This window comes from Thalassophryne amazonica, chromosome 3 (genome assembly GCF_902500255.1).
Source record: "Thalassophryne amazonica chromosome 3, fThaAma1.1, whole genome shotgun sequence".
Classification (NCBI taxonomy): domain Eukaryota; kingdom Metazoa; phylum Chordata; class Actinopteri; order Batrachoidiformes; family Batrachoididae; genus Thalassophryne; species Thalassophryne amazonica.
The window spans coordinates 65472348-65497806 of record NC_047105.1 but is presented as its reverse complement, the minus strand read 5'-3'; the positions used below and the strand labels follow the sequence as shown (position 1 = coordinate 65497806).

The window sequence follows — 25459 nt, the reverse complement described above, 5'->3', positions numbered from 1 at the left end:
AGCAAGTGGTGACGTCAGCGGATCGCATCAGAATGCAGCTCATCTGAACATTATAACAAGTTAAATCTGTTATCAACATACTTTAACAGCTGCACACAAGAAGGAAAGAACACACAACTGTTTTACTAAGCCATGACAAGCCATGGAAACATGATAATTACCTTTATAGACAGCTCAAAATGCTTTCTGCAGCTTGTTAGGCGCACACTTGCACGTGCACGAATGGCTGAAGCGGTCCTGTGCGATTCAGGAAGTGATCAGAACCATTTTTAATTGCCAATTTGCAGAAAAAATGATTAATCTGACATGGCACAATCCAGTGGAAGTGGTAGCTTCGATTGTATTCCCTCCGCCATTGTACTGAAGTGAACTTCTTCGGTGAAACAAGATGAGTGTGCCCGCACGAAGGAGGGAGGGACAGAGGGGGCGTTGAGCCTGGTGATGCAAGCAGGAAGAGCTAGACATGAAGGCATCTGTTTTTTTTTTTTGTTTTTTGTTTTTTGGTCGGAGTTTTATCGATCCTACAGCTGCTACAGACGTCTGATTTTTTTCATTCCTTTTTCTGAATACATAATGTATTGATGACTGATAGGATAGACGGACCATTTCACTCAATATAACAAGAAGTGTTACCTACCATAGCTTTAAGTGCTTTACTCAAATTTTCAAACTTAATTCCAATTTCTTGTCTCATGGCTTTTTTTTTTTTTAAAGCATACATTTTTTTTTTCCATACAACATTTGAATATATCAAATGTGTTTTTCTAAATGCTATGACCTAGTCTATGCAAAATGAGTATATACTTATCCTTCTAAACATCTGTTACATGTTATCGGTAATACACAACATAATCATCTTTTGGCATTTACATATCAACTTTTCAATTTCAATTTATTTTCATTTATATAGTGCCAAATCACAACAAAGTTGCCTCAAGCCGCTTCACACAAGTAAGGTTTAACCATACCAACCATCGTCAGAATGTGTTTGTTGTTAGCACATCACTTGTCTTTGGTTAAAAAAAAATAAAAAATACACCACAATATCTGCATCTGTCCCAAAATGTAATAAACCCTTCCTTGAACCAAAACATACCTCTCAACAAAATTTCACCGAAATCAACTTTGAGACATTCTGTTCACAAATTAAAAAACAAAAACAAGGAAGGCAATAAATAACCAGAACTAAGATTTGAAAATAATAACACTTAGAGGAACAAAACTTGAATCCAACAGTGTTGGTGACTATGTTTGGTACGTTTACTGCATTTATTCAGACATTTAAAATTAACAGCTTGTTTACCTGCCAAACCACCAGTAAGTAATCTGAGTGCTCAATGTCACATATATGATGAATGAATAAATGCAGAAATATACTTAAAGTCTTCATAACATCATTTTTTAATAATAAAGAATGATTTTTCCACAGTCAAATACATTTTTTAAAGTCACGAGCAAATCTCAAGAGATTTCCGGTATTATTGTTGAAAGGACATGAAGCAATTTTTCAAGTCTTACTATTGTAACAAATCAATCAATGAGTTCTTAGCTAGCGCATATGTGGATGTGCATATTCAAATGTGATGTGCATATTTTCCTTAGCAAATAAATGCACAAAATGCCAGGGATTCTTCTGTCTGCCACAAGATGCTAAAAGTGATCAACTGCCAGCAAACCTACACAGCAGCAAAGCATAATGACATCTTAATGTATTTAAACCACTGAGAAGAGATTTGTGTTCCTTTCCAAGTTACTATATTCCATAAATTGATGGTGCACACTTCAATTGTTCCCTAGCAACCAAAGATGAGATTAAACCACAAACTTCAATTTTTAGTATTGCAAATACAACATCAACAAGCTAAATGAAAGAGAACAACTAAAGGTAACTTTGCAAGTTAAAAGTGGTGGTTGCAATAATTACAGCTTTCTTGAACAATTCTCTCACAAATTCCTTCTGAACAGACAAGGGAAGAATTGTGAACACTGAAAGAAAGCTGCCCTTTCCTGAAAGGGTCAGGACCCGTGACTGCTGAATACAGGACATCATGCTCATCAGGTGCAATCCAACATTAAATTTAGAAATGAAATAAATCACCTCAAACTGATCACAAACCTGTCCAGTAAAATTTATTTTCTTTAAAGTGCTAAAACTTAAATTCAACTGAGCCAACTTTTTTTAATGCATTGCAAAATGCATGCAAGGAATAATTTCTATCATCTTACTGCATGGTAATGGAACTTAATAAAAATAGTTCATTTTAAAGAAGGCATTGTATAGCTGTACTGTATACAAATTTAAACTGAAATAACTGTCTCCACCTACCTTTTGGCAGCAATACATTTATCTAGAATGTGGACACTACCAATCAACAAACTCTGATTAATCCCCACTGCATCACTGGGCTGTAGCACGCAGCAAAAGGGCCACATGTCCTGTGTGCTCGTTCACTTCAGCAGTCAGACACTGCAATAAACCACGGGGCACATTACGCATTGCTATGGTCAGCATCACAGCAACATACCTATTCAATGATATGGTTTCAGTTTTCCCCATAAACACACAGATCTCTCAGATTCTTCTCATTACTATATTTGTTACCTTTTTTTTTTTTTTTTTTTTTTTTTAACTGCTGACTGCTTATTACACCACACAACCACTGTGTCTTCCCCATATTTTATGCACCTGTGAGCCTACCTTATTTTTGTAGTACAGTGTCTGACACAGTACTGGTGAAACTTCTAGTGAAACAGTATTTATAATAACAGACTATAAGATGCTGTCGATCTGTAATCAGGAGTGAGTACAGTACCTCTTTCTCCCTGTCTTGCCTTGTTCTCACATCTCCGTTACAGTCGCAGTGGCCTAGTCTCAGCTCTTGCGGGATGCTGGGACATTTACGCAGGCCTGGGACAGATGATGTACCCTCCCCCGCTGACACAGTGGAAGACGGGATGACAGCAAAAAGAGAGGACCGAGAATCGAGATATACTCTTCCCTCAACAAAAACTGCTTTAACAGCAGGATTTTACCATTTCCTTCATTTTCTTTATTCTTGGTACTCCTGTTGTAACTGTCCTCCCTTCCAATGTTGTGGTGAGGCAGGATTTTGTTTTTTTCTCCCCTGATTCTCCGTTTCTCTGCCTCTCTCCCTCAGCTGCTTCCTGATTACACCGGTTTCCAGTGCATGAACAGTACAGCCTTCAAGCCCCCGGATTTAAATACTGGGTTGGAACATACCATGTGAAAAGGAAGGGGAGGGACTGGGGTAAACCACTTCTTGCTATGTTGTGCAGTGAAACAGAAGAGGCCCTGCATCTCTGGTAACGCCTGCTGTTACTCCACCTCTTATTCATGGATGTGTTGCTTCAACAATCTCGCAACAAAACTGCCTCCTTATTATGAACTTATTTACAAATATATTACAGATATGTTTTCTTGTGGTTTAATTATTTTTGAGATTGCAGAAATTTAAATCCTATTACTTTCTGTCATTGTCCATATTTGTTTGACTAAGCACAGTATTTTACTATGTGGTTACGTAAGTGTATGCAGGTAACCAAGTTGATTTAAATATTGACTAGGCATTGTTGCATATTCTCTAATGTGTCACATGCCAGCAGCAGTTATTTCCTTCCTCTCACATGACTGCTATGATAGATAGATAGACAATTTATTCATCCCAAAGGAAACTGCGGCACAAGGAAGAACTGTGTAGTATGTCACAGTGCATACAACTCTAAGAAGTCAGATTTTTAGTAACAAATTTTAAAGTACGAGTAAACTAAGAGTATCATTCACCAAGGAGTGTTCATATTTATCAAATGGCAGAGACAATCAAAAGAGACAATTCACTTCAACCACTAAATATTGTTAAATGCATAAAAAACAAACATAACAATAAATTTCAAAGATTTCTTTTAACCCTTACCTGGAGTAAGCAGTTGAAGATGAGTGAGTGAGTTTTCTTTTAAAATTTCCTTGTTTCCCAAGCTCATCATGTTTTTTTTCCCCACCAGGTTCGTGTAAATCAGTTAGGTAATAGCCAGTCTGCATCTGTCAGACTGGACTGCCAACAAACAAGAGACACATGAACTACCAAATGTTCCGCCAAGACTTTGAGGGCTGTAATTGGTATATCAATGCATGTCATTATTTCCATATTAAAGCCATTCTGAAAGGCAAAATTGGATCCAACCTAGCACTACCAAGATGTGTCTAATTAGGTGGTCATTGACAGTATACACAAAAATCACCTTAAAATTTAGTCAACCCATCCACTTGCCCAGAAAGTACCTCTTGTGTTTGAAGTGTCTAACATGGTATATTCATTTTCCACAAGAAAAATCACTTAATCCTCATGAACATGCAAATATAGTCACCAAACAATCCCAAAATACAATTACCTCATCTTCTCCGCTTGTGGGCAGCTATGGTGTGAAAATGACTGGGCTATACTATACGAGACTCGCCAATTACACAATGATTGTTATTATTATGGGGAGGAAGGGGTTCGACAGCAGCAAGGGGTAAGGTAACTTAGTCAGGATATTCACAGCAGTGAGGGACCTAGAAGGTTTGGAAACTGCTGGGGTAAAAAATATGAATGTGCATATACAGAGATGCACATAAAGATGATGTAGCAGGTCAGCTCAGGGAGCATGCGCAACACACAGCCGCATCCACCATACCAAAGAACAGGAGTGGGTCCTGGCTGTCAATGTAACGTTAGCTAATATCGCTAATTTCTCCAAAAATATTAGTCCTATCAACTTTCTGTTTTCGCAGTGTTCATCCTTGACCCAAAATACATAAAGGTAAGATCAACTTTATTTATACCAAAGGAAATTATTTTGCCAGGGTACAGAAAGAGTAAACAGTGAACAATGTTTTTTGTTTTTTTTTAACTATTTTTACAAAAGTACAACAGATTTATGTGAAATGTCTGGAAAACATTAGCACAAGATGTTTGACAATATTGCACATAACTCAGAATAACTGAATAACTCATTCATTATGTATTCATCCTGCAGAAGGGGGAGGAATTATACAGTCTGATTGCCACAGGTAGGAAGACCTCCTGTGGTGTTCTGTTGTGCACCTCGGTGGTTTCAGACTATGGCTGGAGCTGCTCTGACAGGACATCAGTGCAGTGTGGCATGCAGGGGGTGGGAGGTGTTGTGCTGCCTTCAGCCTGCTGCCCCAGCACACTACAGCTTAGAAGATGATGCTGGAGACCACTGAGTGACAAAACATCTGCCACATATTTCTGCAGACATTGAAAGATCTGAGCCTCCTGAGGACGTACAGTTGGCTCTGACCCTTATACACAGCATCTATGTTTACAGTCTAGTCCGTGGCCTATGTGAACACCTAGGTACTTGTAGTAGTTCACAATGTCCACCTTTGATCCACTGATGGTAACAGGGTTTTGGACAGGTCTTCAGTCTTCTGAAATCCACCACCAGCTCCTTCTTTTTTAGATATGTTGAGCTGCAGGTGGTTAAGTCCACAGTTCTGAATTCTTGAATATTACTTGTGGGGTGCCCCAGGGTTCAGTCCTTGGGCAATTCCTGTTTCTTTTGTATATTAATGATATGTATTTGGTTTCCAAGTCCGTAAGTTGTATTTTATTTGCTGACGATACGATTGTGTTTTGTAGTGGGGATCATTTTGGACAGCTCCTGGACACGATGGAGAATGAATGACAAAGTTAAACAATGGTTCTATTAAAAAAAAAAATTAATGCTCCATTTTGGTAAAACTAAGTATTATATTTGGTAATAAGTCCAAGAACTTGGGCAATTTTCACTTCTACCTACACCCTTTCCTCCACAAGGGTACACTGTTAAGTTGTTCTTTCTATGAGTTTTTGTTATTGCCGATCTGTGTGCTGAAAAAAAATAATAATAAAAAAAATAAATCATTTCAACACGCCACTACACAAACCTGTCTACCACACTCATGTACTCACTCATGTGGTCACTGCCAATGCAGCTCAGAACGGCATAATCATCCAAAAACGTCTGCAGGTGGCAGGACTATGACCACAACCTGAAGTCTGAGGTGTGGAGTGTAAACAGAAAGGGAGACAGGGCCGTGGCCTGTGGTGCCCCATGTTGCTCTTGATGGTGTCGGATGTAATGTTCCCAAGTCTCACATACTGTGGGAGGCCTGCGAGGTAGTTGATAATCCAGGCCACCAGTGGAGCCTCCACCTTCACGTCAGCTTATCGCTGAGCAAGTCAGGCCGGATGGTGTTGAACACAGTGGAGAAGTCAAAGAACATGACTCTCACAGTGCTGCTTGCCTCTTTCAGGTGAGAATAAGCTCTGTGCAGCATGAAGATGATGGTATCCTCCGTTCCCCTGTTGAGCTGGTACGCAAACTGTAGGGGGTCCAGTGATGATTCAGTGACTGTGCGGAGGTGGCTCAGGATGAGCCTCTCAAGTAACTTCATAACATGAGATGTTAGGGTCACAGGTCTGTAGTCATCAAGTGTATTGGGGTTCTTCTTCTTGGGCACAGAGACCAGGCATGAGGTTTCCACCACTCAGGAACAACCATCAGGCTCAGGCTCAAGTTGAAAACGTGTCCCACACAGCTGGATAGCACATATCTTCAGCACTCTAGGGCTGATTCCGTCAGGACCCACAGTCTTTCCTGGACACAGACGACTAAATTCTCTTGTCACATCTTCAACAGTGATGGTGATGGCAGGTGTCAAGGAAAATGAGGGAGTGGTGGAGGGAGGGGAGTGGGAGCAGGTTGGTGGGAGTAAGGGTTGGTAATAATTGGGGTGTGAGGCGAGTGTACAGAGGAGGGGAGCAATAAAAGGAGCTGGGGAACGGGTGGACAGAGTCCATGTTGTCAAACCTGTTGAAGAACAGGTTTAGCTCATTGGCCTCATGTAGGTCTCCTTCCATCATCTCTTACGCCTTCTTACCATGAGCAGTGATGGTTCCACTCCTCCCTCATGTTGTTCTGCTGGAGCTTACTCTCCAGCTTCCTCCTATAACTGTCCTTCCCCTCTGTGATCTTCTCCCTCAGTTCGATCTGCACCCTCTTCAGCTCCTCTCAGTTTCCACTCCTGAATGCAGCTGTCTCCCTGTTCAGTGTCACCTTGATGTCCTTGGTCACTCACGGTTTGCTATTGGGGTAATGGTGAAGTCTTGGTTGGGATGATATTGTCTGTACAGGAGTTGATATAATCCGTTATACAGTCTATAATGCTTTCAAGGTCCTCCCCCTGCACATCACAGAGCACACCCTAGTCAGTTGCCTCAAAACATCCATGAAGACTGTCTTTTGCCTACTGTGACCACCTCCGTACCACTCTGGTGATCACAGGTTGCTGCTGAACTGCAAGGATGTAAAATGGCTCTAAACAGACCAGCTTATGTTTCGTTTTGCCGAGCAGGGGGAGGGCTGTGGCACCGTATGAGTCCTTGACATTAGCATTGTCTCTTGTTGTCTTGTTTTCCAATCAACAAACTGCTTGAAAGTGGGAAGGGATACTAAAAGGGTAACATGGATAAAATCCCCAGAGATGGCAATGAAAGCACTTGGGTGCAGTGTCTGCAGCCTCTCTGTCGCGGAGGTGATGACATCACTGGCCTGTGATGTGTCTGCCGCTGATGGGATGTAAACAATAAGGACAATGGCATGGGAAAACTCCCTTGGCAAATAAGGATAAAGACTCACTGCCAACAGCTCATCGTCTGGTTTACACACACACTACTTCGCTCTATCGTGTCCTGGATTGTACCACTTGTTGTTCACCTAGACAGCAACTCCCCCACCTTTCTTTTTGCCACTGTTGGCGCAGCTCCGGTCCCCTTGTACCAACTGAAAGCCGGGTAAATGCACTACAGAGTCCGGTATGTTGTCGTGCAGCCATGTCTCCAAGAAGTAGAAGACTGAGTCCTCACAAAACACCATCGCTCCTCACAAGTAATGTTAATTCATCACAATGGAAGGAACATATGGCCGGCAAGTGCACTTGGTTTCAGTGCAGAAGGTTCCCAGCAAGTTGCGTCAGGAAGGGCATCCAGCGTAAAAAAAAAACCAAACAAACAAAAAACCTGTGCCAAATCAACATGCAGATCTACCTTGGATTTGCTGTGAGCAGCCAAAGGGATTTACTTTACTAATATTGTTTACACACTTTTTGTTACACTCGGCATGTATTTTGCAAAAGCTCATTTAAGGGGAAGGGTATTCCAATTTTGCTGTAAATGCTGTGACATGTTGCACTGGTCAACAAAGTGTACTTGCGCAAATAAAATGTCCAAATAAACAAGTACAAAACATATAAGAACTTAGGAATTTCAAAGACTGTGAAGTCACTGCTGACTGACCGTTTCTTTACTTGAAGCCTGTGGTTGCAGTGTGTATTTTGGAGAATAGAGATCATAAAACTGGTCGGGACAATGCAACAAGTAGATACCTGCTCTTTGTGATTTGTTTATCTTAGAAGACTGCGCACTTTTATTTTGGATGCTTACATTATTACGTAGCACACAGAAACAAAATTATTTCTCAAAAACCCAAAACTACCAGGGTGAAAATTATTAGCCCCCTTAAGAACTGAATAATAGGAGACCCTAGTCTCATCTGAACCCTCCGTGATATTGCGGAATTTGACCACTTATGTGGCCTCCATTTAATATATACATAACTTCACACAGATAAATGGTGTACGGTTTTGTTTTCGGCTGCAATCGCCGAAGCAGTCGCGAAAAGTATTTATTTTTTTGGTTCCCGGTGGAGAAGAAAAGGCGAGGAGGTAGAAGACGTCGTGTCGGTAAGTGTTAGCTTACACAGCTAACCAGAGTAGCTCTGTTCTCTCGCCTGCAAAAGTGCCTCAACACGTTTGTGCTCCGGATCATAAACAAACTGCAACACATGTCCACCTTCCCACTGCATCATCACTTTTTCTTTGCATTTTCACTTTGTTTGCATGTAATTTGCCCAAAACCCCATTGAGAATGCCGTGGTTGGTCCACCAGAAGTAGAGAAATTACATCATATGCGTCATATTTTACCCCTTTAGTGCCCACCCTCAAACAAGACTGCGCTGCCTAATAGCAGAGCAAATTAAAATTCCAATCTAGCTCATAAAAGCCTTTTGTCAGCTCCCATGAATTTCATTTTAATCAAAGTGCATGTTCACTTTTTAAATTTTCTTTAAAACCTAGACTAAACGTCCTTGCTATAACATGTGTACTACATCACTTTGCCCACAGACCTAATCAGCTACACAGGGCAGATACTGTCAACCTGCTTTTCCCAGAGGAACACAAGAACTGGTGTTATTGTTTAGGCTGCAGTCACACAAATGTAATCTTTATTCTTATCATACACACAATTTCCCATGTTAATTCAACAGGGTAAAATGTTCAAGAGCAGATCTTCTGGTCACAGAAGATTGTGCTTCCAAATGGAAGGACAAAAGATTGTGACTATCTGACACGGCCCCAAAAAACAAAAACAGTTTGTGAAATTTCTCATACAGCCATTTTGCATCATATTTGATGGCATTTATCAACCTCCAGCTCGCATTATACGTATATGTAAGCTCCTTTAAATTTAATCAAAGTACATTTAAAGATTCTTGAGTACTATACCACTTTTCTCAAAGGCCTAATCAACAGCACAAGACCCATACCATTGACCATTTCCACTCTGCTAATCCCAGAGGAACACAAGTACGGCTACTGTCATGCAAACCTAATCTTTACTCTCACCATGCACAACATTTCCCATGTAAATACAACGGGGCAAATATTCAAACAAAAATGCTCAAGGCCTCTCATCCTTGAGACTGATAGCCCAGATGTTTTCCTAGTCCAACAAGAATTTTCTCAGAACACTCCCTGAAGCCTGTGAGATGGTACAAATGTACACCACCAATGTTGTATGATGACGTGCACCCATAAAGAGAAGGTAACAGTCACTATTTAAACACATTGGGAGAGAGGAAAAAAAATTATTGTGCATTCCAACATGAACAGCTGCCTTCTATCCATCTGTGATAATCTACAGCCAATGGTACAGGTCTCATCATATCTGAATATAGCAAAGATGACCTCTGTCCTACTTGACACTGTCAACATGAAGTGTGCTGGATTTTGAGACACGTGAAGTCAAAAGGCATCAAAGTGCGAAAAAAGAAGATGCAATCGCATCTATTTCTTAGAATTTTGAAATGAACATGTACAAAGCCCATAACTGTGGTCTTTGAGACACTAAGATGATTCTTCATATAATCACTATGAGAACACACTGCCCTTGAAATCAGCCCAACAGAGTGGCCTGTTCATTTTTCCTCAAAAGTATGGAAGTGTATTTACACACGTAAATATCCACAGACATAAGGTCACAAAGTGCTTCAAAGACTCAAATCAATTGGTCCTTGGATGACATTCAATTAATCCACTAAGTTTGGTCCAAGTTGCATTTGGCCTGATTTATTACGATCCCAGATCATAAGTGCTAAATTGCGTGGGCAATACAACTGTGCATTGGGGTGGAGACACATTTCAAGTTATTTACCAAGAGTTAATGCACAACTGATGGTGGGCGGTAATATGATGTAGACAGCAGTCTGTGAATGAGGATTTTGCATGTTAATGGCCATAAGTGCAAAATTAAATTAAATCAGCCACTTAAGTTAAGTTACTGGATGCATGTGTGAGGCACCTCTTTATTAAGGTCTAATACCCATGGAAGACAACTCAGTACTCGAATACCAGTATATTATATTGATTTATCTAATGCTTAAGTGCTTAATGTCTTAAGTGTTGATTTGCCACTTGTGCCATTCTACTATATAAACTGGCACTACTCCAGAGGAAGTGACAGACCTCCCACCACTGAAGAGAGAGAGATTAAAAAAGTATGTCGTTGTTGTCATCCATTCAACTGCTCCTGATTCGTTCGGGGTCGCCACAGCAGATACAGCCAGATACGCATTGGCATTTTATGCCGGATGCCCTTCCTGACGCAACTCCAGTGTAACCTGGAGAAACACACACAGCCGCTGGTGTTCCAAAGAGGTCTCCCATCCAAGTACTAACCAGGCCCCATACTGCTTAGCTTCTGAGATCTGTCGGGATGAGGCTAACACAGAGCAGATCGGCTGCTAGAATAAAGAAAGTATACTTAATGGAAAAACTAACAGCAAAACTCCATCTGAAGCAAGGTCTCTTTATGAACTTATGGGCTCCCGTCATCGCTTATTTTAATCTAACATAACTAAAGGGGGAATGTTTATATATTTGAATTGCATGTAGACAGGTTGTCATGTGTATGGATTGCATATCATCACTGGTTTCATAACACTTTATCGTTCTTGGAAAATCTCTTTATGTGGGCTTGCCATGATTTAGACATGCCATGATTTAGATGTGTTCCCAAACTGTTAAGTTTTGTTGTAGAAGTGAACCCAAAATTGCAGACAGTGATCAAAGAAGGTATGTGTCAAAACCCAGATGATTTATTGGCTAAGACAAGAACAAACAGTGAGATAACAGGTGCACAAAATGTAAACCCAAATATAGAGATAGAACAAAACTAAGAGACTTTGGGGAGTTAAATAACCAACACTAAACCAGAATGAGCTAGTATACAAATAATGAATGTTTTCAATGAATGAATGTTCAATGGTACGAATATTTAATTTGGTGAAAGCTGGAACATACCATTCAACGAGGCAAAGCCGAGTTGAATGGTATGTTCCAGCTTTCTACTCATGAAATATTCGTACCATTGAAAAAATGTAAAAACATTCATTATTTGGTTTATATAATGGCTAAAAATAGATCATTGTCATTTGATATTTTATTAATTTAGAAACAACAGAAAAGGGACTTACATTTTTGTGTTCCACTGTGACATGTAGTCCAGTGATGCTGTGCACTGACTTCGGACTTCCATTAAAAAAAAAAAAAAAAAAAAAAAAGACTGTGTAGTTCCTCAGTCCAGTCAAAAATCACATCAGCATTTCATGTGAGCAGCTCTTCATGCATCCAGATGGCTTACAGCGGAGTGGATTTTGTGTGCGTGGCAGTGTCAGTTAACTCAATCAAGTCATCATGTCGCTGTCCCGCGCACAACCAGCTCGGTCAAGCTGTTTACCTCCTCAGTGCAGCGAAAAAAAAAAAGTCACGTCAGAAATGAGTCCAGGTTTTCTTTCTCTCGTCCTGCTAACAGACAGCACAGTGGATTTGTTTTGTGTGTATCTTACAAGAATTAGCAGTGTCAGTTAGCTCAAATTATGTCTCAGGAGAGTTGTGTCCCCGCGCGCGCACATGCAACCTGGTTGGCGCTTGTGCGTGCGTTAACAACAAAAATAAGACTGTATACGTCCTCAGTGCAGTGAAATAAATAAATAAATCACATCAGAAATGAGTCCAGCTTTTGTTCTTTCTTCCTGCTAACAAGCTCCAGGCAGCACAATGGATTGGTTTTGTGAGTGCATGCGTGCGCACGCACATGCGTGTGCCTGCACGAGCACGTGCGTGCGTGCATGATAACGTGCGTGCGTGCATGAGGATGTGTGTGCTTGCGTGTGCATGTGAGAGTGCAATGGTACCAAACGTATGGAACCAAATTTGCCCTCTAAATGGAACCAAGCCGCACTCTGAATGCAATGCAACACAAATGGGATGAATTAATTCATGTCATGTGACATACAAAGCACCAATCAAATGACAAGAATCCATTCAGTCGTTATATAAACAACAAGTAATACACAGAGACCAATAATCTCTGACCATGCGAGGAGCAGACAAGAGAAATGAATCGCCAGCAACCAATGAACAGGTGAGTTTAAATACTAAATGACTAATGACAACAGGTGTGTGAAAACAGTGATCCAGAACTAAAGATACACATGATATTTAACAGCACACACAGTGATTAAAAATTAAACAGACATCTAAAGATGAATGGAAAATAAGACATAAGAATAAAACACAACCGAAGAAGAAATCATAAAACCACAATACAGATCAAAAAACACATAATGCAGAAAATGTACAACTCAGAAGTGAACAAAGTGCAACAGTGTACAAAGTAACATGACAACTAAGAATAAAATAAGGAGGCACTCGAAACACAAACGACAACCAGGACTAAACAATAACCAAAAACTAAATCCAGAAGTCAAGAAGAAAAGCAATGTGGAAGTTAGACGCGATAACAGTGCGCACACGGAGGACAAACCGAATAACCCAAAAGACCAATGAAGACACAAATGACAAGACACAAAGACTGATCACAAAGACAAAACCAATGACTGACATGGGCAGGAAACAGATTACAACATACACATAAGGCACAGAGATGACCCAAACGACAGGCAAGGGAAGACACACACACACACACACACACACACACACACACACACACACACACACACACACACACACACACACACACACACACACACACACACACACACACACACACAAAACCAAAGGGGGCACAGCAACAGACCATTACATATAACCAATAAAATACAGGACAGAACATAAATCAAGACCACAAGGCACAGACAGATGCAGACACAACATGAACTATTTGTTTGTTTTTGTTTATTATGTGTATGTTTTGGTATGCCTATTTTGAAAGTTAAAAAAAAAAAAAGAGAGAAGTTGCATATGAATATGGACGGAAACTTGTAACTGAAATAAAAACAGTGAAGAAAAAAAAAATTAACCCAGTCATCATACAAGGATTAATAAATGGAATAGTTTTGACTGTGTTGAATGCATGGTCTCCAAAGTAAAGGTCAAACAAGGTCGACGTCCATTGGATTCTATGACGTATGACATATGTTGCCCCGTAACATGATAACTAAGCATGACAGATGGTGCAAACTATTCTTTTTTTAAAATGCTAATAACTCAACCAATAATTTGCATCTTTTTTCTTAACCAAAATTGGACCAACTTTAACTTTTGACCCCTGTACAAACTGAAACTGACCTTTGTCACCATTTTTTCCTGTTTTTATCCCATAACTCCAGAACATTCAGTCATAGATAGTCCAAACGATACCTTTTTAGAATCCTTATGATCAGACAAATAATGTGGTAGTTTTCAACATGACTGGAGCATTTTTAAATTTTGACCCCTGTAGCTCATTAGTGGTCAGCTCCAGGATGGCTCCATAACTGAAAATAAGTTAATTTAATTAGTTAATTTAGAATACGTGTGCCAAATTCCATGCTTTTATCACAAAATTAACAATTTTTATGGAAATTTTAGCTAAACTGCACCACTATAGGGCTTCAATAGGTTAAAGATGCTTAGATAGGGCGCTTGAATGGACTGCAGGGTTCTAGCTAGTGCAAACTTGCATTACGGCCCATTACGATATAATTTTGGACCGTTACGCTTATTTTGGACCGTGTAATCAACCGTTTCTGCGGTACGACTCCAGTTTGAAGCGTGAATCACTGAAGCAATGCTTTGATTCAATGGCTTGTGGCTCTTTGATTCGCTGCTCTTCAGAAGCGGTAAGTCCGCTTCTTAACCCCTCTCAAAGCCATTAAAATATCATGAGTCATTAACGACAAGTATTTTAACTAGACATTGGTCTAGCAGTGGAAAATATCAACTAGACATAAGTGAAGAGTTAATGGTCCGTGTCATCGGGCGACACAGGTACGGCAGGAAACATACAGCTGTTTATCATCCAAATATCACGGACAAAGTGACAAGAATAACCAAAACCACTTACTTATGGAAGGAAATATTGTCTCCTCCGTTTGTGGCTTTGCCAACATGCGCAGCTTTCCGGCATATTCCACCTGTTTCTTGACGAGACTAAGTGAACTTCTATGCACGCAAATCACTAACTTGCCCAGAATTAAAATGGCGATCATGCCTCCTTGTCGGCACACGGCTCAGCGCTACTGCGCTCTCTAGTTCTTATATACAGCTCCATGAAAGATATTCATGCCAATAATAATGTCTGAAAGGAAATGCTTTTGACAAAAACTAAGAATTTATTTCTGTTCATGTCCAGAGATCAAGGATCCACCATGTAGTTTATTATGTCCAGAGTTTATGGATCCATTAACCAATTTCATATTTATTTACTTTAAGACTCAATAAAATGTTGTTCAATTTCAATTTAATCAGCTTATAAAGTGCCAAATTATAACAAAAGCAGTCTCAAGGTGCCTCACACAGTACAGTTCAACATAAAAAATTAAAATAAATAAATAAAAAATTGAAAAACCTAATTAAAACCAGAAGTAAAAGAATAAAACATAAAATAAAAACTACTCATAAGAAAAAGAATAAAAATAGGTTTTAAGTCTTGACTTAAAAATGTCCACGGACTCCTACTGCCTCACTGAGGTCCATGTACTGGCTAACCCAGAATGAGATTGCCCACTCAACAAACTTTCCCAGCCTTCTGGACATGATGAAGGGACTTGGGCTGTCATACCTGGCTTTTCCCCTTTGGGTACCCCTAGAATGGCCAATTTTTAGCTTAAATTTTCAAAAGATAGGGATGGGACCGATCCGATCCCGGATCGGTATCAGGTTCCGATACCGACGTAATTCACACATTGGAAAATACCGACCCAACCTGTGACATTTTCCAATACCGGAGAAGAGCCACTGTGAATCCGCTCAACTGCTGGTGTTTGCTCTCTGCTTGTTTACTGCTGAGCGGGAAGAGGGAAGGTTTTTGGAGCCAGGCTGTTTGAGAGAGCTCTCTTCCGCAGTTAGTGGCAAATTTCTGCCTGGCTCTCAGGTTCAAACTGTCTGCTCGTCGAGCACGGATTTTCCGAAAAATTAACTGAATTGTTGCTGGAAATGTGTGCTAAAAAGTTAGCCACTTCACTGTCCCAGGGCTGTCAAACAAACGCTATGAAAAGCCAGCTCAGCATGCAGCTGATGAGGAGCCAGAGATTCTGTCCACTGAAAGGGAAAAAGTCTCTATTAAAATCCTGCCCATGAGTGTCGGTGATGATACATTTATTTTACAGTTAAAAGACTTCATGTTTCCAAAAGGTTTGAAGTTTGAGCAGCACGAAAACAGCGAAAGAGAAAGAAAAGGAGAGACAGAGGGAGAGAGAGAGAGACAGAGGGAGAGAGAGAGAGAGAAAGACAGACAGGCAGAGACAGGGAGAGGACATAATTTTTACTCTGTAACTCTTGCTGTGACTATGTAAACATGTCTCCCATATCAATAAAGTGCCATCAAAATTGAAAATTGAGAAGGAGAGAGACAGAGAGTGCAGTCTTTTCTCTTTAAGTCTATAAAAATAAGCTTATAAAAGTCTATAAAAATTAAAAGTACTTAATTCTTTCACCAAAACATCAAATCTAGGCTTTCATCTTAGATGCACCTTCTGGAAAATTGTAGCTGAACTTTCAGTTCTCCTTTTTAAGAAAATCCACAATAATGATAATAATAATATTAAAGCAAACAGAGCTCTGGTATCAGATCAGAAAAGTATCGTAGCGGCAGATATCTAAATTGAGGTATCGGGATCGGATGTGAAAAATTGTGAATCGGTGCATCCCTGCTTTAAAATAATGGAGAGAAGATAAAGTCAGAAAAAAATGGGTCAGATCCAGTTAGAAGACGTAATAATAATACATTTTATTTGAAGGCGCCTTTCTCGACACTCAAGGACACTGTACAGTAAAACTCAAAATCCAAAAAAAAAAAAAAAAAAAAAAAAAAAAAAAAATAGACAGCGCAATAGGCATCAGGTGGAATAAGCAATCATAAACAGATATGTTTTGAGTTGTGGTTGAAAAGGGGAAATGAATCAATGTTTCTGAGTTGGGATGGTAATGAATTCCAGACACAGGGAGCAGAACATTCAGCCGCTCTGCTCCCCATGAGATGAGAGATAAGATTTATTGTCATTGTCATTACACGAGTGCAACAACAACGAAATTACGTTTACACTCCAATGACCTCAGACAAGATACAGCAATTAATCCACAATTATTACTCGTTTACTGTAATAATGGCACACAACAGAATTAAAGATAACACATATACATTTGACATTGTTTATGTGTACTAAACTTGAAGCAGTCCGTCATCTGAATTGAGGTAAAGTGGGCGAAGGTCACAGCAGGCGGGGCCCGCGCCACCCATGGTAGTGAGGCGGGCAAAATGTGGAGCTATTGGAGGACAGGAGTGATATGCTGGATCAACGGGGTTCGAGTTATGATACGGGCAGCTGAATGTGCAGCAGTGTTCTAAATAGTTTCAAGATGATTAAGAGTTGTTTTCTCCCCTTCTGCCTTCATGAAAGCAGATTTCAATTCTAGATGAAAATCAATAACAGTAAGTTGAACACATTACACAGTAAAGACAACGATTTATCCAAAAAGACACAAAGGTTACACTAAACAGAACAGACTAGGGACACAACAGGCTATGATCTTTGGAACTGAGGTGTTGCGCAATAATTTTTGATCCATTTTATCTGCATTCAACTGCAGGAAGATTTTAGCCAAACAATGGTTGATGGCAATCAATCATTTAAACTGAAGAGTTTATGGACAACAACAATACAGTACAATACAACTGGATGTCATACAGTGCTATCCGTTGCATTACAGACAAGCCTGAGACTTATATAAGACCTACAAGATCAAGACATTTTGTCAACTCTCAAGCCTTGGCTAGTCTCCGTTGTGATCTGTTATTTGCGTTTACACAAGCCTGCATTGTGAATAAATTGCGTGAGAAAAATATGTTAATATCCGCGATCATTGATGCAACCACATGCAGAGTCAATTGAGAGTCTATTACAACCCATAGGATCGAGCTGAGAGTGAGATGAGACGTGAGAGTTTATCGGGACCAATTATGAGAACCATGTATCTGTTAAGTGGTTGCACAACTTATGCAAGTTTTTTTAAACAGTTCAATACACTCGCACACCTGTTGGAGACAGATGGGGAGTGATGGTGACCATGGAGGCCCCATTGTGACCAGCCTGCAACCCCAGTGGGAGCGACGGCGAGCAGAGGCCGTTTTTCGATCGCAACTCTGTCATGGACTCAGTGAGGTGTTAGCAGGTCAAATTTAGCAGCTCATCTTACCCACTGTTACACAATAAATAACAGCTTACAATAATGTGGAGGGGCAGGCTCCTCTGCTATTCTACATTAAAAGTCTCTTTGTAGGGGGGTATGATAAAGTGCAAATGATGGAGACTATTATGTGAACCAGAGAGACAATATGGAACCAGCCAGGATCATCTGATATGGGTTCATCTGTGATCAGATGAGGTGGATTAAATGAAAATGCATGTTCATTGTAGTGATGGCCAGTTCACAGACAGAGGGGAGCAGCATGCTTAACTGTACCTCAGTCATGAAATACAACCCACCATAACTACGTGTCACCACATATTGCTCTGGTGAGAAGTGGTTTATCTAAATTTGTGTTATTGAGGCTTATTGCTACATGTATATGCTGCATTTGTGTGTGGTCATGATTTGGGCATGATTCAAAGGAGCGATAACCTGACTGTTGGCAATCACTGATCAGCCACTGCAACAGCAGGCCCACCTGTCTCTATGAAAGCTGTAGTGGGTTTGATTCCTGCATCTCTAAAATCCCTTTTCCAAATCAGACTTCTTTGGTTACAACAGCTGTGCTATTCATAGCTGAATAAAGTACTGGAATTTTCCATCCAAACACAGACCAAAGTAGTTCTCAGATACATCCGCCTGTCGTACAGCAACGACCACAGACAATGACAACCAGCTGCTTTACTTAAAATTAATTTTCTAATTGCACAAAACTTTCTGTAGTGCAGATGACCCCGTGTGGTAAAAGAGAGAAGCACAGAATAAGCCAATGAGCCAAATCAGCTTTATCAATACACATGCTCCACAAGTGTCAACTCATCCAGTCAAAGTTCACCAATCCCCAATTTAAATGGTAAATGGAATGCACTTACATAGTGCTTTTCCATCTGCATCAAACGCTCAAAGCACTTTACAATTATGCTTCACATTCACCCATACACACACACACACACACACACACACACACCGATGTCAGGGTGCTGCCACGCAAGGTGCACAGTACACACCGGGAAGAACTTGGGGATTGAGGGCCTTGCCCAAGGGCCTGTAGTGATTTTCCGGTCAGGATGGGGTTTGAACAGAGGATTCTCTGGTCTCAAGCCCAATGCTTAACCACAAGACCATCACCTCCCGTGTTGCACAATATACCCTGTTAGCAAATGCTGCTTTGGTACAAATGTTTGCTACTAGGCCTGCCACAATTAGTCGACTAGTCATGATTACGACAACTATCAAAATCATTGGCGAATAATTTAATAATCGGCATCATCGTTTATTTTTTTAAGCTTTGTTTTTCTCTCAAAGTTGCAGCTGCATCTTCTGCTGCAGTTCTGTTCAGTGACGTGCGGTCAGGGGAAGCAGGTGAGACTGTGCCTCACCTGTCATCATGGAAAGAAAAAAAAAATGTAAAATGAAAAAATAAATTAAATGGCTATATTTATCCAGTGATTTGTACTATAAAGTTATTTTCCTTTTAACTTCACCAGTTTTAGATTATTTAGTTTAGATTTAGTTGTTCCAGACACAGTGACCCTTTGCAGTAATTCGGATCTTCAATTTCTCAAAAAACAAAATTCCCCAAGTTATAACTGGGGTTCCTCAGTTTAAACAGATCTTGGACATGCTGTGGCAGCAGTTTATTTTAAACGTTATACATAATTTGTATTGTAATGTAGTCAATCAAGTCCCAGAATTTTAGAATATGTAAACAAGCAAACAATGGATTCATTGGCTCGCAATATGATTTGTTACAAATCATTCTTACAGATTTCTTTTGCAACAAAAATACTGGATTAGTATTAGTTTTATATGTAAAAAAAGTTAGTTACCCCCTGGCAGATCCCGAGCAGCCGGGAAAGCAGGCTGACTGGGTGACTGTGAGGAGGAAGCGTAGCCCTAAACAGAAGCCCTGTGTACACCGCCAACCCGTTCACATCTCTAACCGTTTTTCCCCACTCGACGACACACCCGCCGAGGATCAAACTCTGGTTATTGGCGACTCTGTTTTGCGAAATGTGAAGTTAGCGACACCAGCAACCATAGTCAATTGTCTTCCGGGGGCCAGAGCAGGCGACATTGAAGGAAATTTGAAACTGCTGGCTAAGGCTAAGCGTAAATTTGGTAAGACTGTAATTCACGTCGGCAGTAATGACACCCAGTTACGCCAATCGGAGGTCACTAAATTAACATTAAATCGGTGTGTAACTTTGCAAAAACAATGTCGGACTCTGTAGTTTTCTCTGGGCCCCTCCCCAATCAGACCGAGAGTGACATGTTTAGCCGCATGTTCTCCTTGAATTGCTGGCTGTCTGAGTGGTGTCCAAAAAATGAGGTGGGCTTCATAGATAATTGGCAAAGCTTCTGGGGAAAACCTGGTCTTGTTAGGAGAGACGGCATCCATCCCACTTTGGATGGAGCAGCTCTCATTTCTAGAAATCTGGCCAATTTTCTTAAATCCTCCAAACCGTGACTATCCAGGGTTGGGACCAGGAAGCAGAGTTGTAGTCTTACACACCTCTCTGCAGCTTCTCTCCCCCTGCCATCCCCTCATTACCCCATCCCCGTAGAGACGGTGCCTGCTCCCAGACTACCAATAACCAGCAAAAATCTATTTAAGCATAAAAATTCAAAAAGAAAAAAATAATATAGCACCTTCAACTGCACCACAGACTAAAACAGTTAAATGTGGTCTATTAAACATTAGGTCTCTCTCTTCTAAGTCCCTGTTGGTAAATGATATAATAATTGATCAACATATTGATTTATTCTGCCTTACAGAAACCTGGTTACAGCAGGATGAATATGTTAGTTTAAATGAGTCAACACCCCCAAGTCACACTAACTGTCAGAATGCTCGTAGCACGGGCCGGGGCAGAGGATTAGCAGCAATCTTCCATTCCAGCTTATTAATTAATCAAAAACCCAGACAGAGCTTTAATTCATTTGAAAGCTTGACTCTTAGTCTTGTCCATCCAAATTGGAAGTCCCAAAAACCAGTTTTATTTGTTATTATCTATCGTCCACCTGGTCGTTACTGTGAGTTTCTCTGTGAATTTTCAGACCTTTGTCTGACTTAGTGCTTAGCTCAGATAAGATAATTATAGTGGGCGATTTTAACATCCACACAGATGCTGAGAATGACAACCTCAACACTGCATTTAATCTATTATTAGACTCTATTGGCTTTGCTCAAAAAGTAAATGAGTCCACCCACCACTTTAATCATATCTTAGATCTTGTTCTGACTTATGGTATGGAAATAGAAGACTTAACAGTATTCCCTGAAAACTCCCTTCTGTCTGATCATTTCTTAATAACATTTACATTTACTCTGATGGACTACCCAGCAGTGGGGAATAAGTTTCATTACACTAGAAGTCTTTCAGAAAGCGCTGTAACTAGGTTTAAGGATATGATTCCTTCTTTATGTTCTCTAATGCCATATACCAACACAGTGTAGAATAGCTACCTAAACTCTGTAAGTGAGATAGAGTATCTCGTCAATAGTTTTACATCCTCATTGAAGACAACTTTGGATGCTGTAGCTCCTCTAAAAAAAGAGAGCTTTAAATCAGAAGTGCCTGACTCCGTGGTATAACTCACAAACTCGTAGCTTAAAGCAGATAACCCGTAAGTTGGAGAGGAAATGGCGTCTCACTAATTTAGAAGATCTTCACTTAGCCTGGAAAAAGAGTCTGTTGCTCTATAAAAAAGCCCTCCGTAAAGCTAGGACATCTTTCTACTCATCACTAATTGAAGAAAATAAGAACAACCCCAGGTTTCTTTTCAGCACTGTAGCCAGGCTGACAAAGAGTCAGAGCTCTATTGAGCTGAGTATTCCATTAACTTTAACTAGTAATGACTTCATGACTTTCTTTGCTAACAAAATTTTAACTATTAGAGAAAAATTACTCATAACCATCCCAAAGACGTATCGTTATCTTTGGCTGCTTTCAGTGATGCCGGTATTTGGTTAGACTCTTTCTCTCCGATTGTTCTGTCTGAGTTATTTTCATTAGTTACTTCATCCAAACCATCAACATGTTTATTAGACTCCATTCCTACCAGGCTGCTCAAGGAAGCCCTACCATTATTTAATGCTTCGATCTTAAATATGATCAATCTATCTTTGTTAGTTGGCTATGTACCACAGGCTTTTAAGGTGGCAGTAATTAAACCATTACTTAAAAAGCCATCACTTGACCCAGCTATCTTAGCTAATTATAGGCCAATCTCCAACCTTCCTTTTCTCTCAAAAATTCTTGAAAGGGTAGTTGTAAAACAGCTAACTGATCATCTGCAGAGGAATGGTCTATTTGAAGAGTTTCAGTCAGGTTTTAGAATTCATCATAGTACAGAAACAGCATTTGTGAAGGTTACAAATGATCTTCTTATGGCCTTGGACAGTGGACTCATCTCTGTGCTTGTTCTGTTAGACCTCAGTGCTGCTTTTGATACTGTTGACCATAAAATTTTATTACAGAGATTAGAGCATGCCATAGGTATTAAAGGCACTGCGCTGCGGTGGTTTGAATCATATTTGTCTAATAGATTACAATTTGTTCATGTAAATGGGGAATCTTCTTCACAGACTAAAGTTAATTATGGAGTTCCACAAGGTTCTGTGCTAGGACCAATTTTATTCACTTTATACATGCTTCCCTTAGGCAGTATTATTAGACGGTATTGCTTAAATTTTCATTGTTACGCAGATGATACCCAGCTTTATCTATCCATGAAGCCAGAGGACACACACCAATTAGCTAAACTGCAGGATTGTCTTACAGACATAAAGACATGGATGACCTCTAATTTCCTGCTTTTAAACTCAGATAAAACTGAAGTTATTGTACTTGGCCCCACAAATCTTAGAAACATGGTGTCTAACCAGATCCTTACTCTGGATGGCATTACCCTGACCTCTAGTAATACTGTGAGAAATCTTGGAGTCATTTTTGATCAGATATGTCATTCAAAGCGCATATTAAACAAATATGTAGGACTGCTTTTTTGCATTTACGCAATATCTCTAAAATCAGAAAGGTCTTGTCTCAGAGTGATGCTGAAAAACTAATTCATGCATTTATTTCCTCTAGGCTGGACTATTGTAATTCATTATTATCAGGTTGTCCTAAAAGTTCCCTAAAAAGCCTTCAGTTAATTCAAATGCTGCAGCTAGAGTACTGACGGGGACTAGAAGGAGAGAGCATATCTCACCCATATTGGCCTCTCTTCATTGGCTTCCTGTTAATTCTAGAATAGAATTTAAAATTCTTCTTCTTACTTATAAGGTTTTGAATAATCAGGTCCCATCTTATCTTAGGGACCTCGTAGTACCATATCACCCCAATAGAGCGCTTCGCTCTCAGACTGCAGGCTTCCTTGTAGTTCCTAGGGTTTGTAAGAGTAGAATGGGAGGCAGAGCCTTCAGCTTTCAGGCTCCTCTCCTGTGGAACCAGCTCCCAATTCAGATCAGGGAGACAGACACCCTCTCTACTTTAAGATTAGGCTTAAAACTTTCCTTTTTGCTAAAGCTTATAGTTAGGGCTGGATCAGGTGACCCTGAACCATCCCTTAGTTATGCTTCTATAGACGTAGACTGCTGGGGGGTTCCCATGATGCACTGTTTCTTTCTCTTTTTGCTCTGTATGCACCCTCTGCATTTAATCATTAGTGATCGATCTCTGCTCCCCTCCACAGCATATCTTTTTCCTGGTTTCTCTCCCTCAGCCCCAACCAGTCCCAGCAGAAGACTGCCCCTCCCTGAGCCTGGTTCTGCTGGAGGTTTCTTCCTGTTAAAAGGGAGTTTTTCCTTCCCACTGTAGCCAACCTGTCCATGGTTGGTGATCAAGGTTTCAAGGAGTTGATCAAACAGTTCAACCCAGAATACCATGATAACTACCAACCAGGCCAATCTCACTTCACCACAATGATCATGAAAAGAAATATGATACAACCTTTGAGAAGGTCAGTCTCTCTCACACAATTTCAATTTGCTTTATTGGCATGAATGTCTCTGCCAACACACAGTGAAATAATTAATTAATTAAATGATATAATAAACAACAGTAGGGATGGGTATCGAGAACCGGTTCCTTTCGGGTATCGTTAAGAAATGATTCGATCCACCGACATCAATAAGCTTTGTGCTTAACGATTCTGTTATCGGTCCTTCAGAGTGGCCGTTGTTTTGGCGGGTGTTTGTCAGGAAAATGATCATTTCTCTACATTGATTACAGACCCTGCAGCGGGTCCTTTATCAACTTTTCTGCAGCGCGGCTTTGCTTTGAACCTTGAACCAATCGAAGCAGTGGTTCGCAGATTGAAGCCATGCTGATTGATTGCTTCGTTTATTTCTTTCTTTCGCTTAATTTTCCACCGCTAAAACCCTAAAGAGCATACGTATGTGAGTATTATTTACCTTTTCTATGTCAATCAATTTATATATAGCGCCAAATCACAACAAACAGTTGCCCCAAGGCGCTTTATATTGTAAGGCAAGGCCATACAATAATTACGTAAAAACCCCAACGGTCAAAATGACCCCCTGTGAGCAAGCACTTGGCAACAGTGGGAAGGAAAAACTCCCTTTTAACAGGAAGAAACCTCCAGCAGAACCAGGCTCAGCGAGGGGCAGTCTTCTGCTGGGACTGGTTGGGGCTGAGGGAGAGAACCAGGAAAAAGACATGCTGTGGAGGGGAGCAGAGATCAGTCACTAATGATTAAATGCAGAGTGGTGCATACAGAGCAAAAAGAAAAAGAAACACTCAGTGCATTATGGGAACCCCCCAGCAGTCTAAGTCTATAGCAGCATAACTTGGGATGGTTCAGGGTCACCTGATCCAGCCCTAACTATAAGCTTTAGCAAAAAGGAAAGTTTTAAGCCTAATCTTAAAAGTAGAGAGGGTGTCTGTCTCCCTCATCTGAATTGGGAGCTGGTTCCACAGGAGAGGAGCCTGAAAGCTGAAGGCTCTGCCTCCCATTCTACTCTTAAAAACCCTAGGAACTACAAGTAAGCCTGCAGTCTGAGAGCGAAGCGCTCTATTGGGGTGATATGGTACTATGAGGTCCCTAAGATAAGATGAGACCTGATTATTCAAAACCTTATAAGTAAGAAGAAGAATTTTAAATTCTATTCTAGAATTAACAGGAAGCCAATGAAGAGAGGCCAATATGGGTGAGATATGCTCTCTCCTTCTAGTCCCCGTCAGTACTCTAGCTGCAGCATTTTGAATTAACTGAAGGCTTTTCAGGGAACTTTTAGGACAACCTGATAATAATGAATTACAATACTCCAGCCTAGAGAAAATAAATGCATGAATTACTTTTTCAGCATCACTCTGAGACAAGACCTTTCTAATTTT

At 40.3% G+C, this 25459-nt stretch overlaps 1 protein-coding gene across 4 annotated transcripts in view; it reads right to left on the bottom strand.

Moving 5' to 3' along the window:
- Positions 1-25459, bottom strand: part of LOC117506914 (AMP deaminase 2-like) — an 85703-nt gene that overhangs the window by 37035 nt on the left and 23209 nt on the right. The window contains exons 1-2 of one of the 4 annotated variants that reach the window (XM_034166592.1): positions 3034-3198; positions 2814-2935 (exon numbers count right to left, since the gene is read on the bottom strand). The exons of 2 other annotated variants lie outside the window; for them this stretch is intronic. The gene's annotated coding sequence lies outside the window, so the exon portion shown is untranslated. Of the gene's footprint in view, positions 1-2813; positions 3199-25459 lie in introns of those variants that run through there. One more of the 4 variants, XM_034166591.1, reaches the window with a different exon arrangement.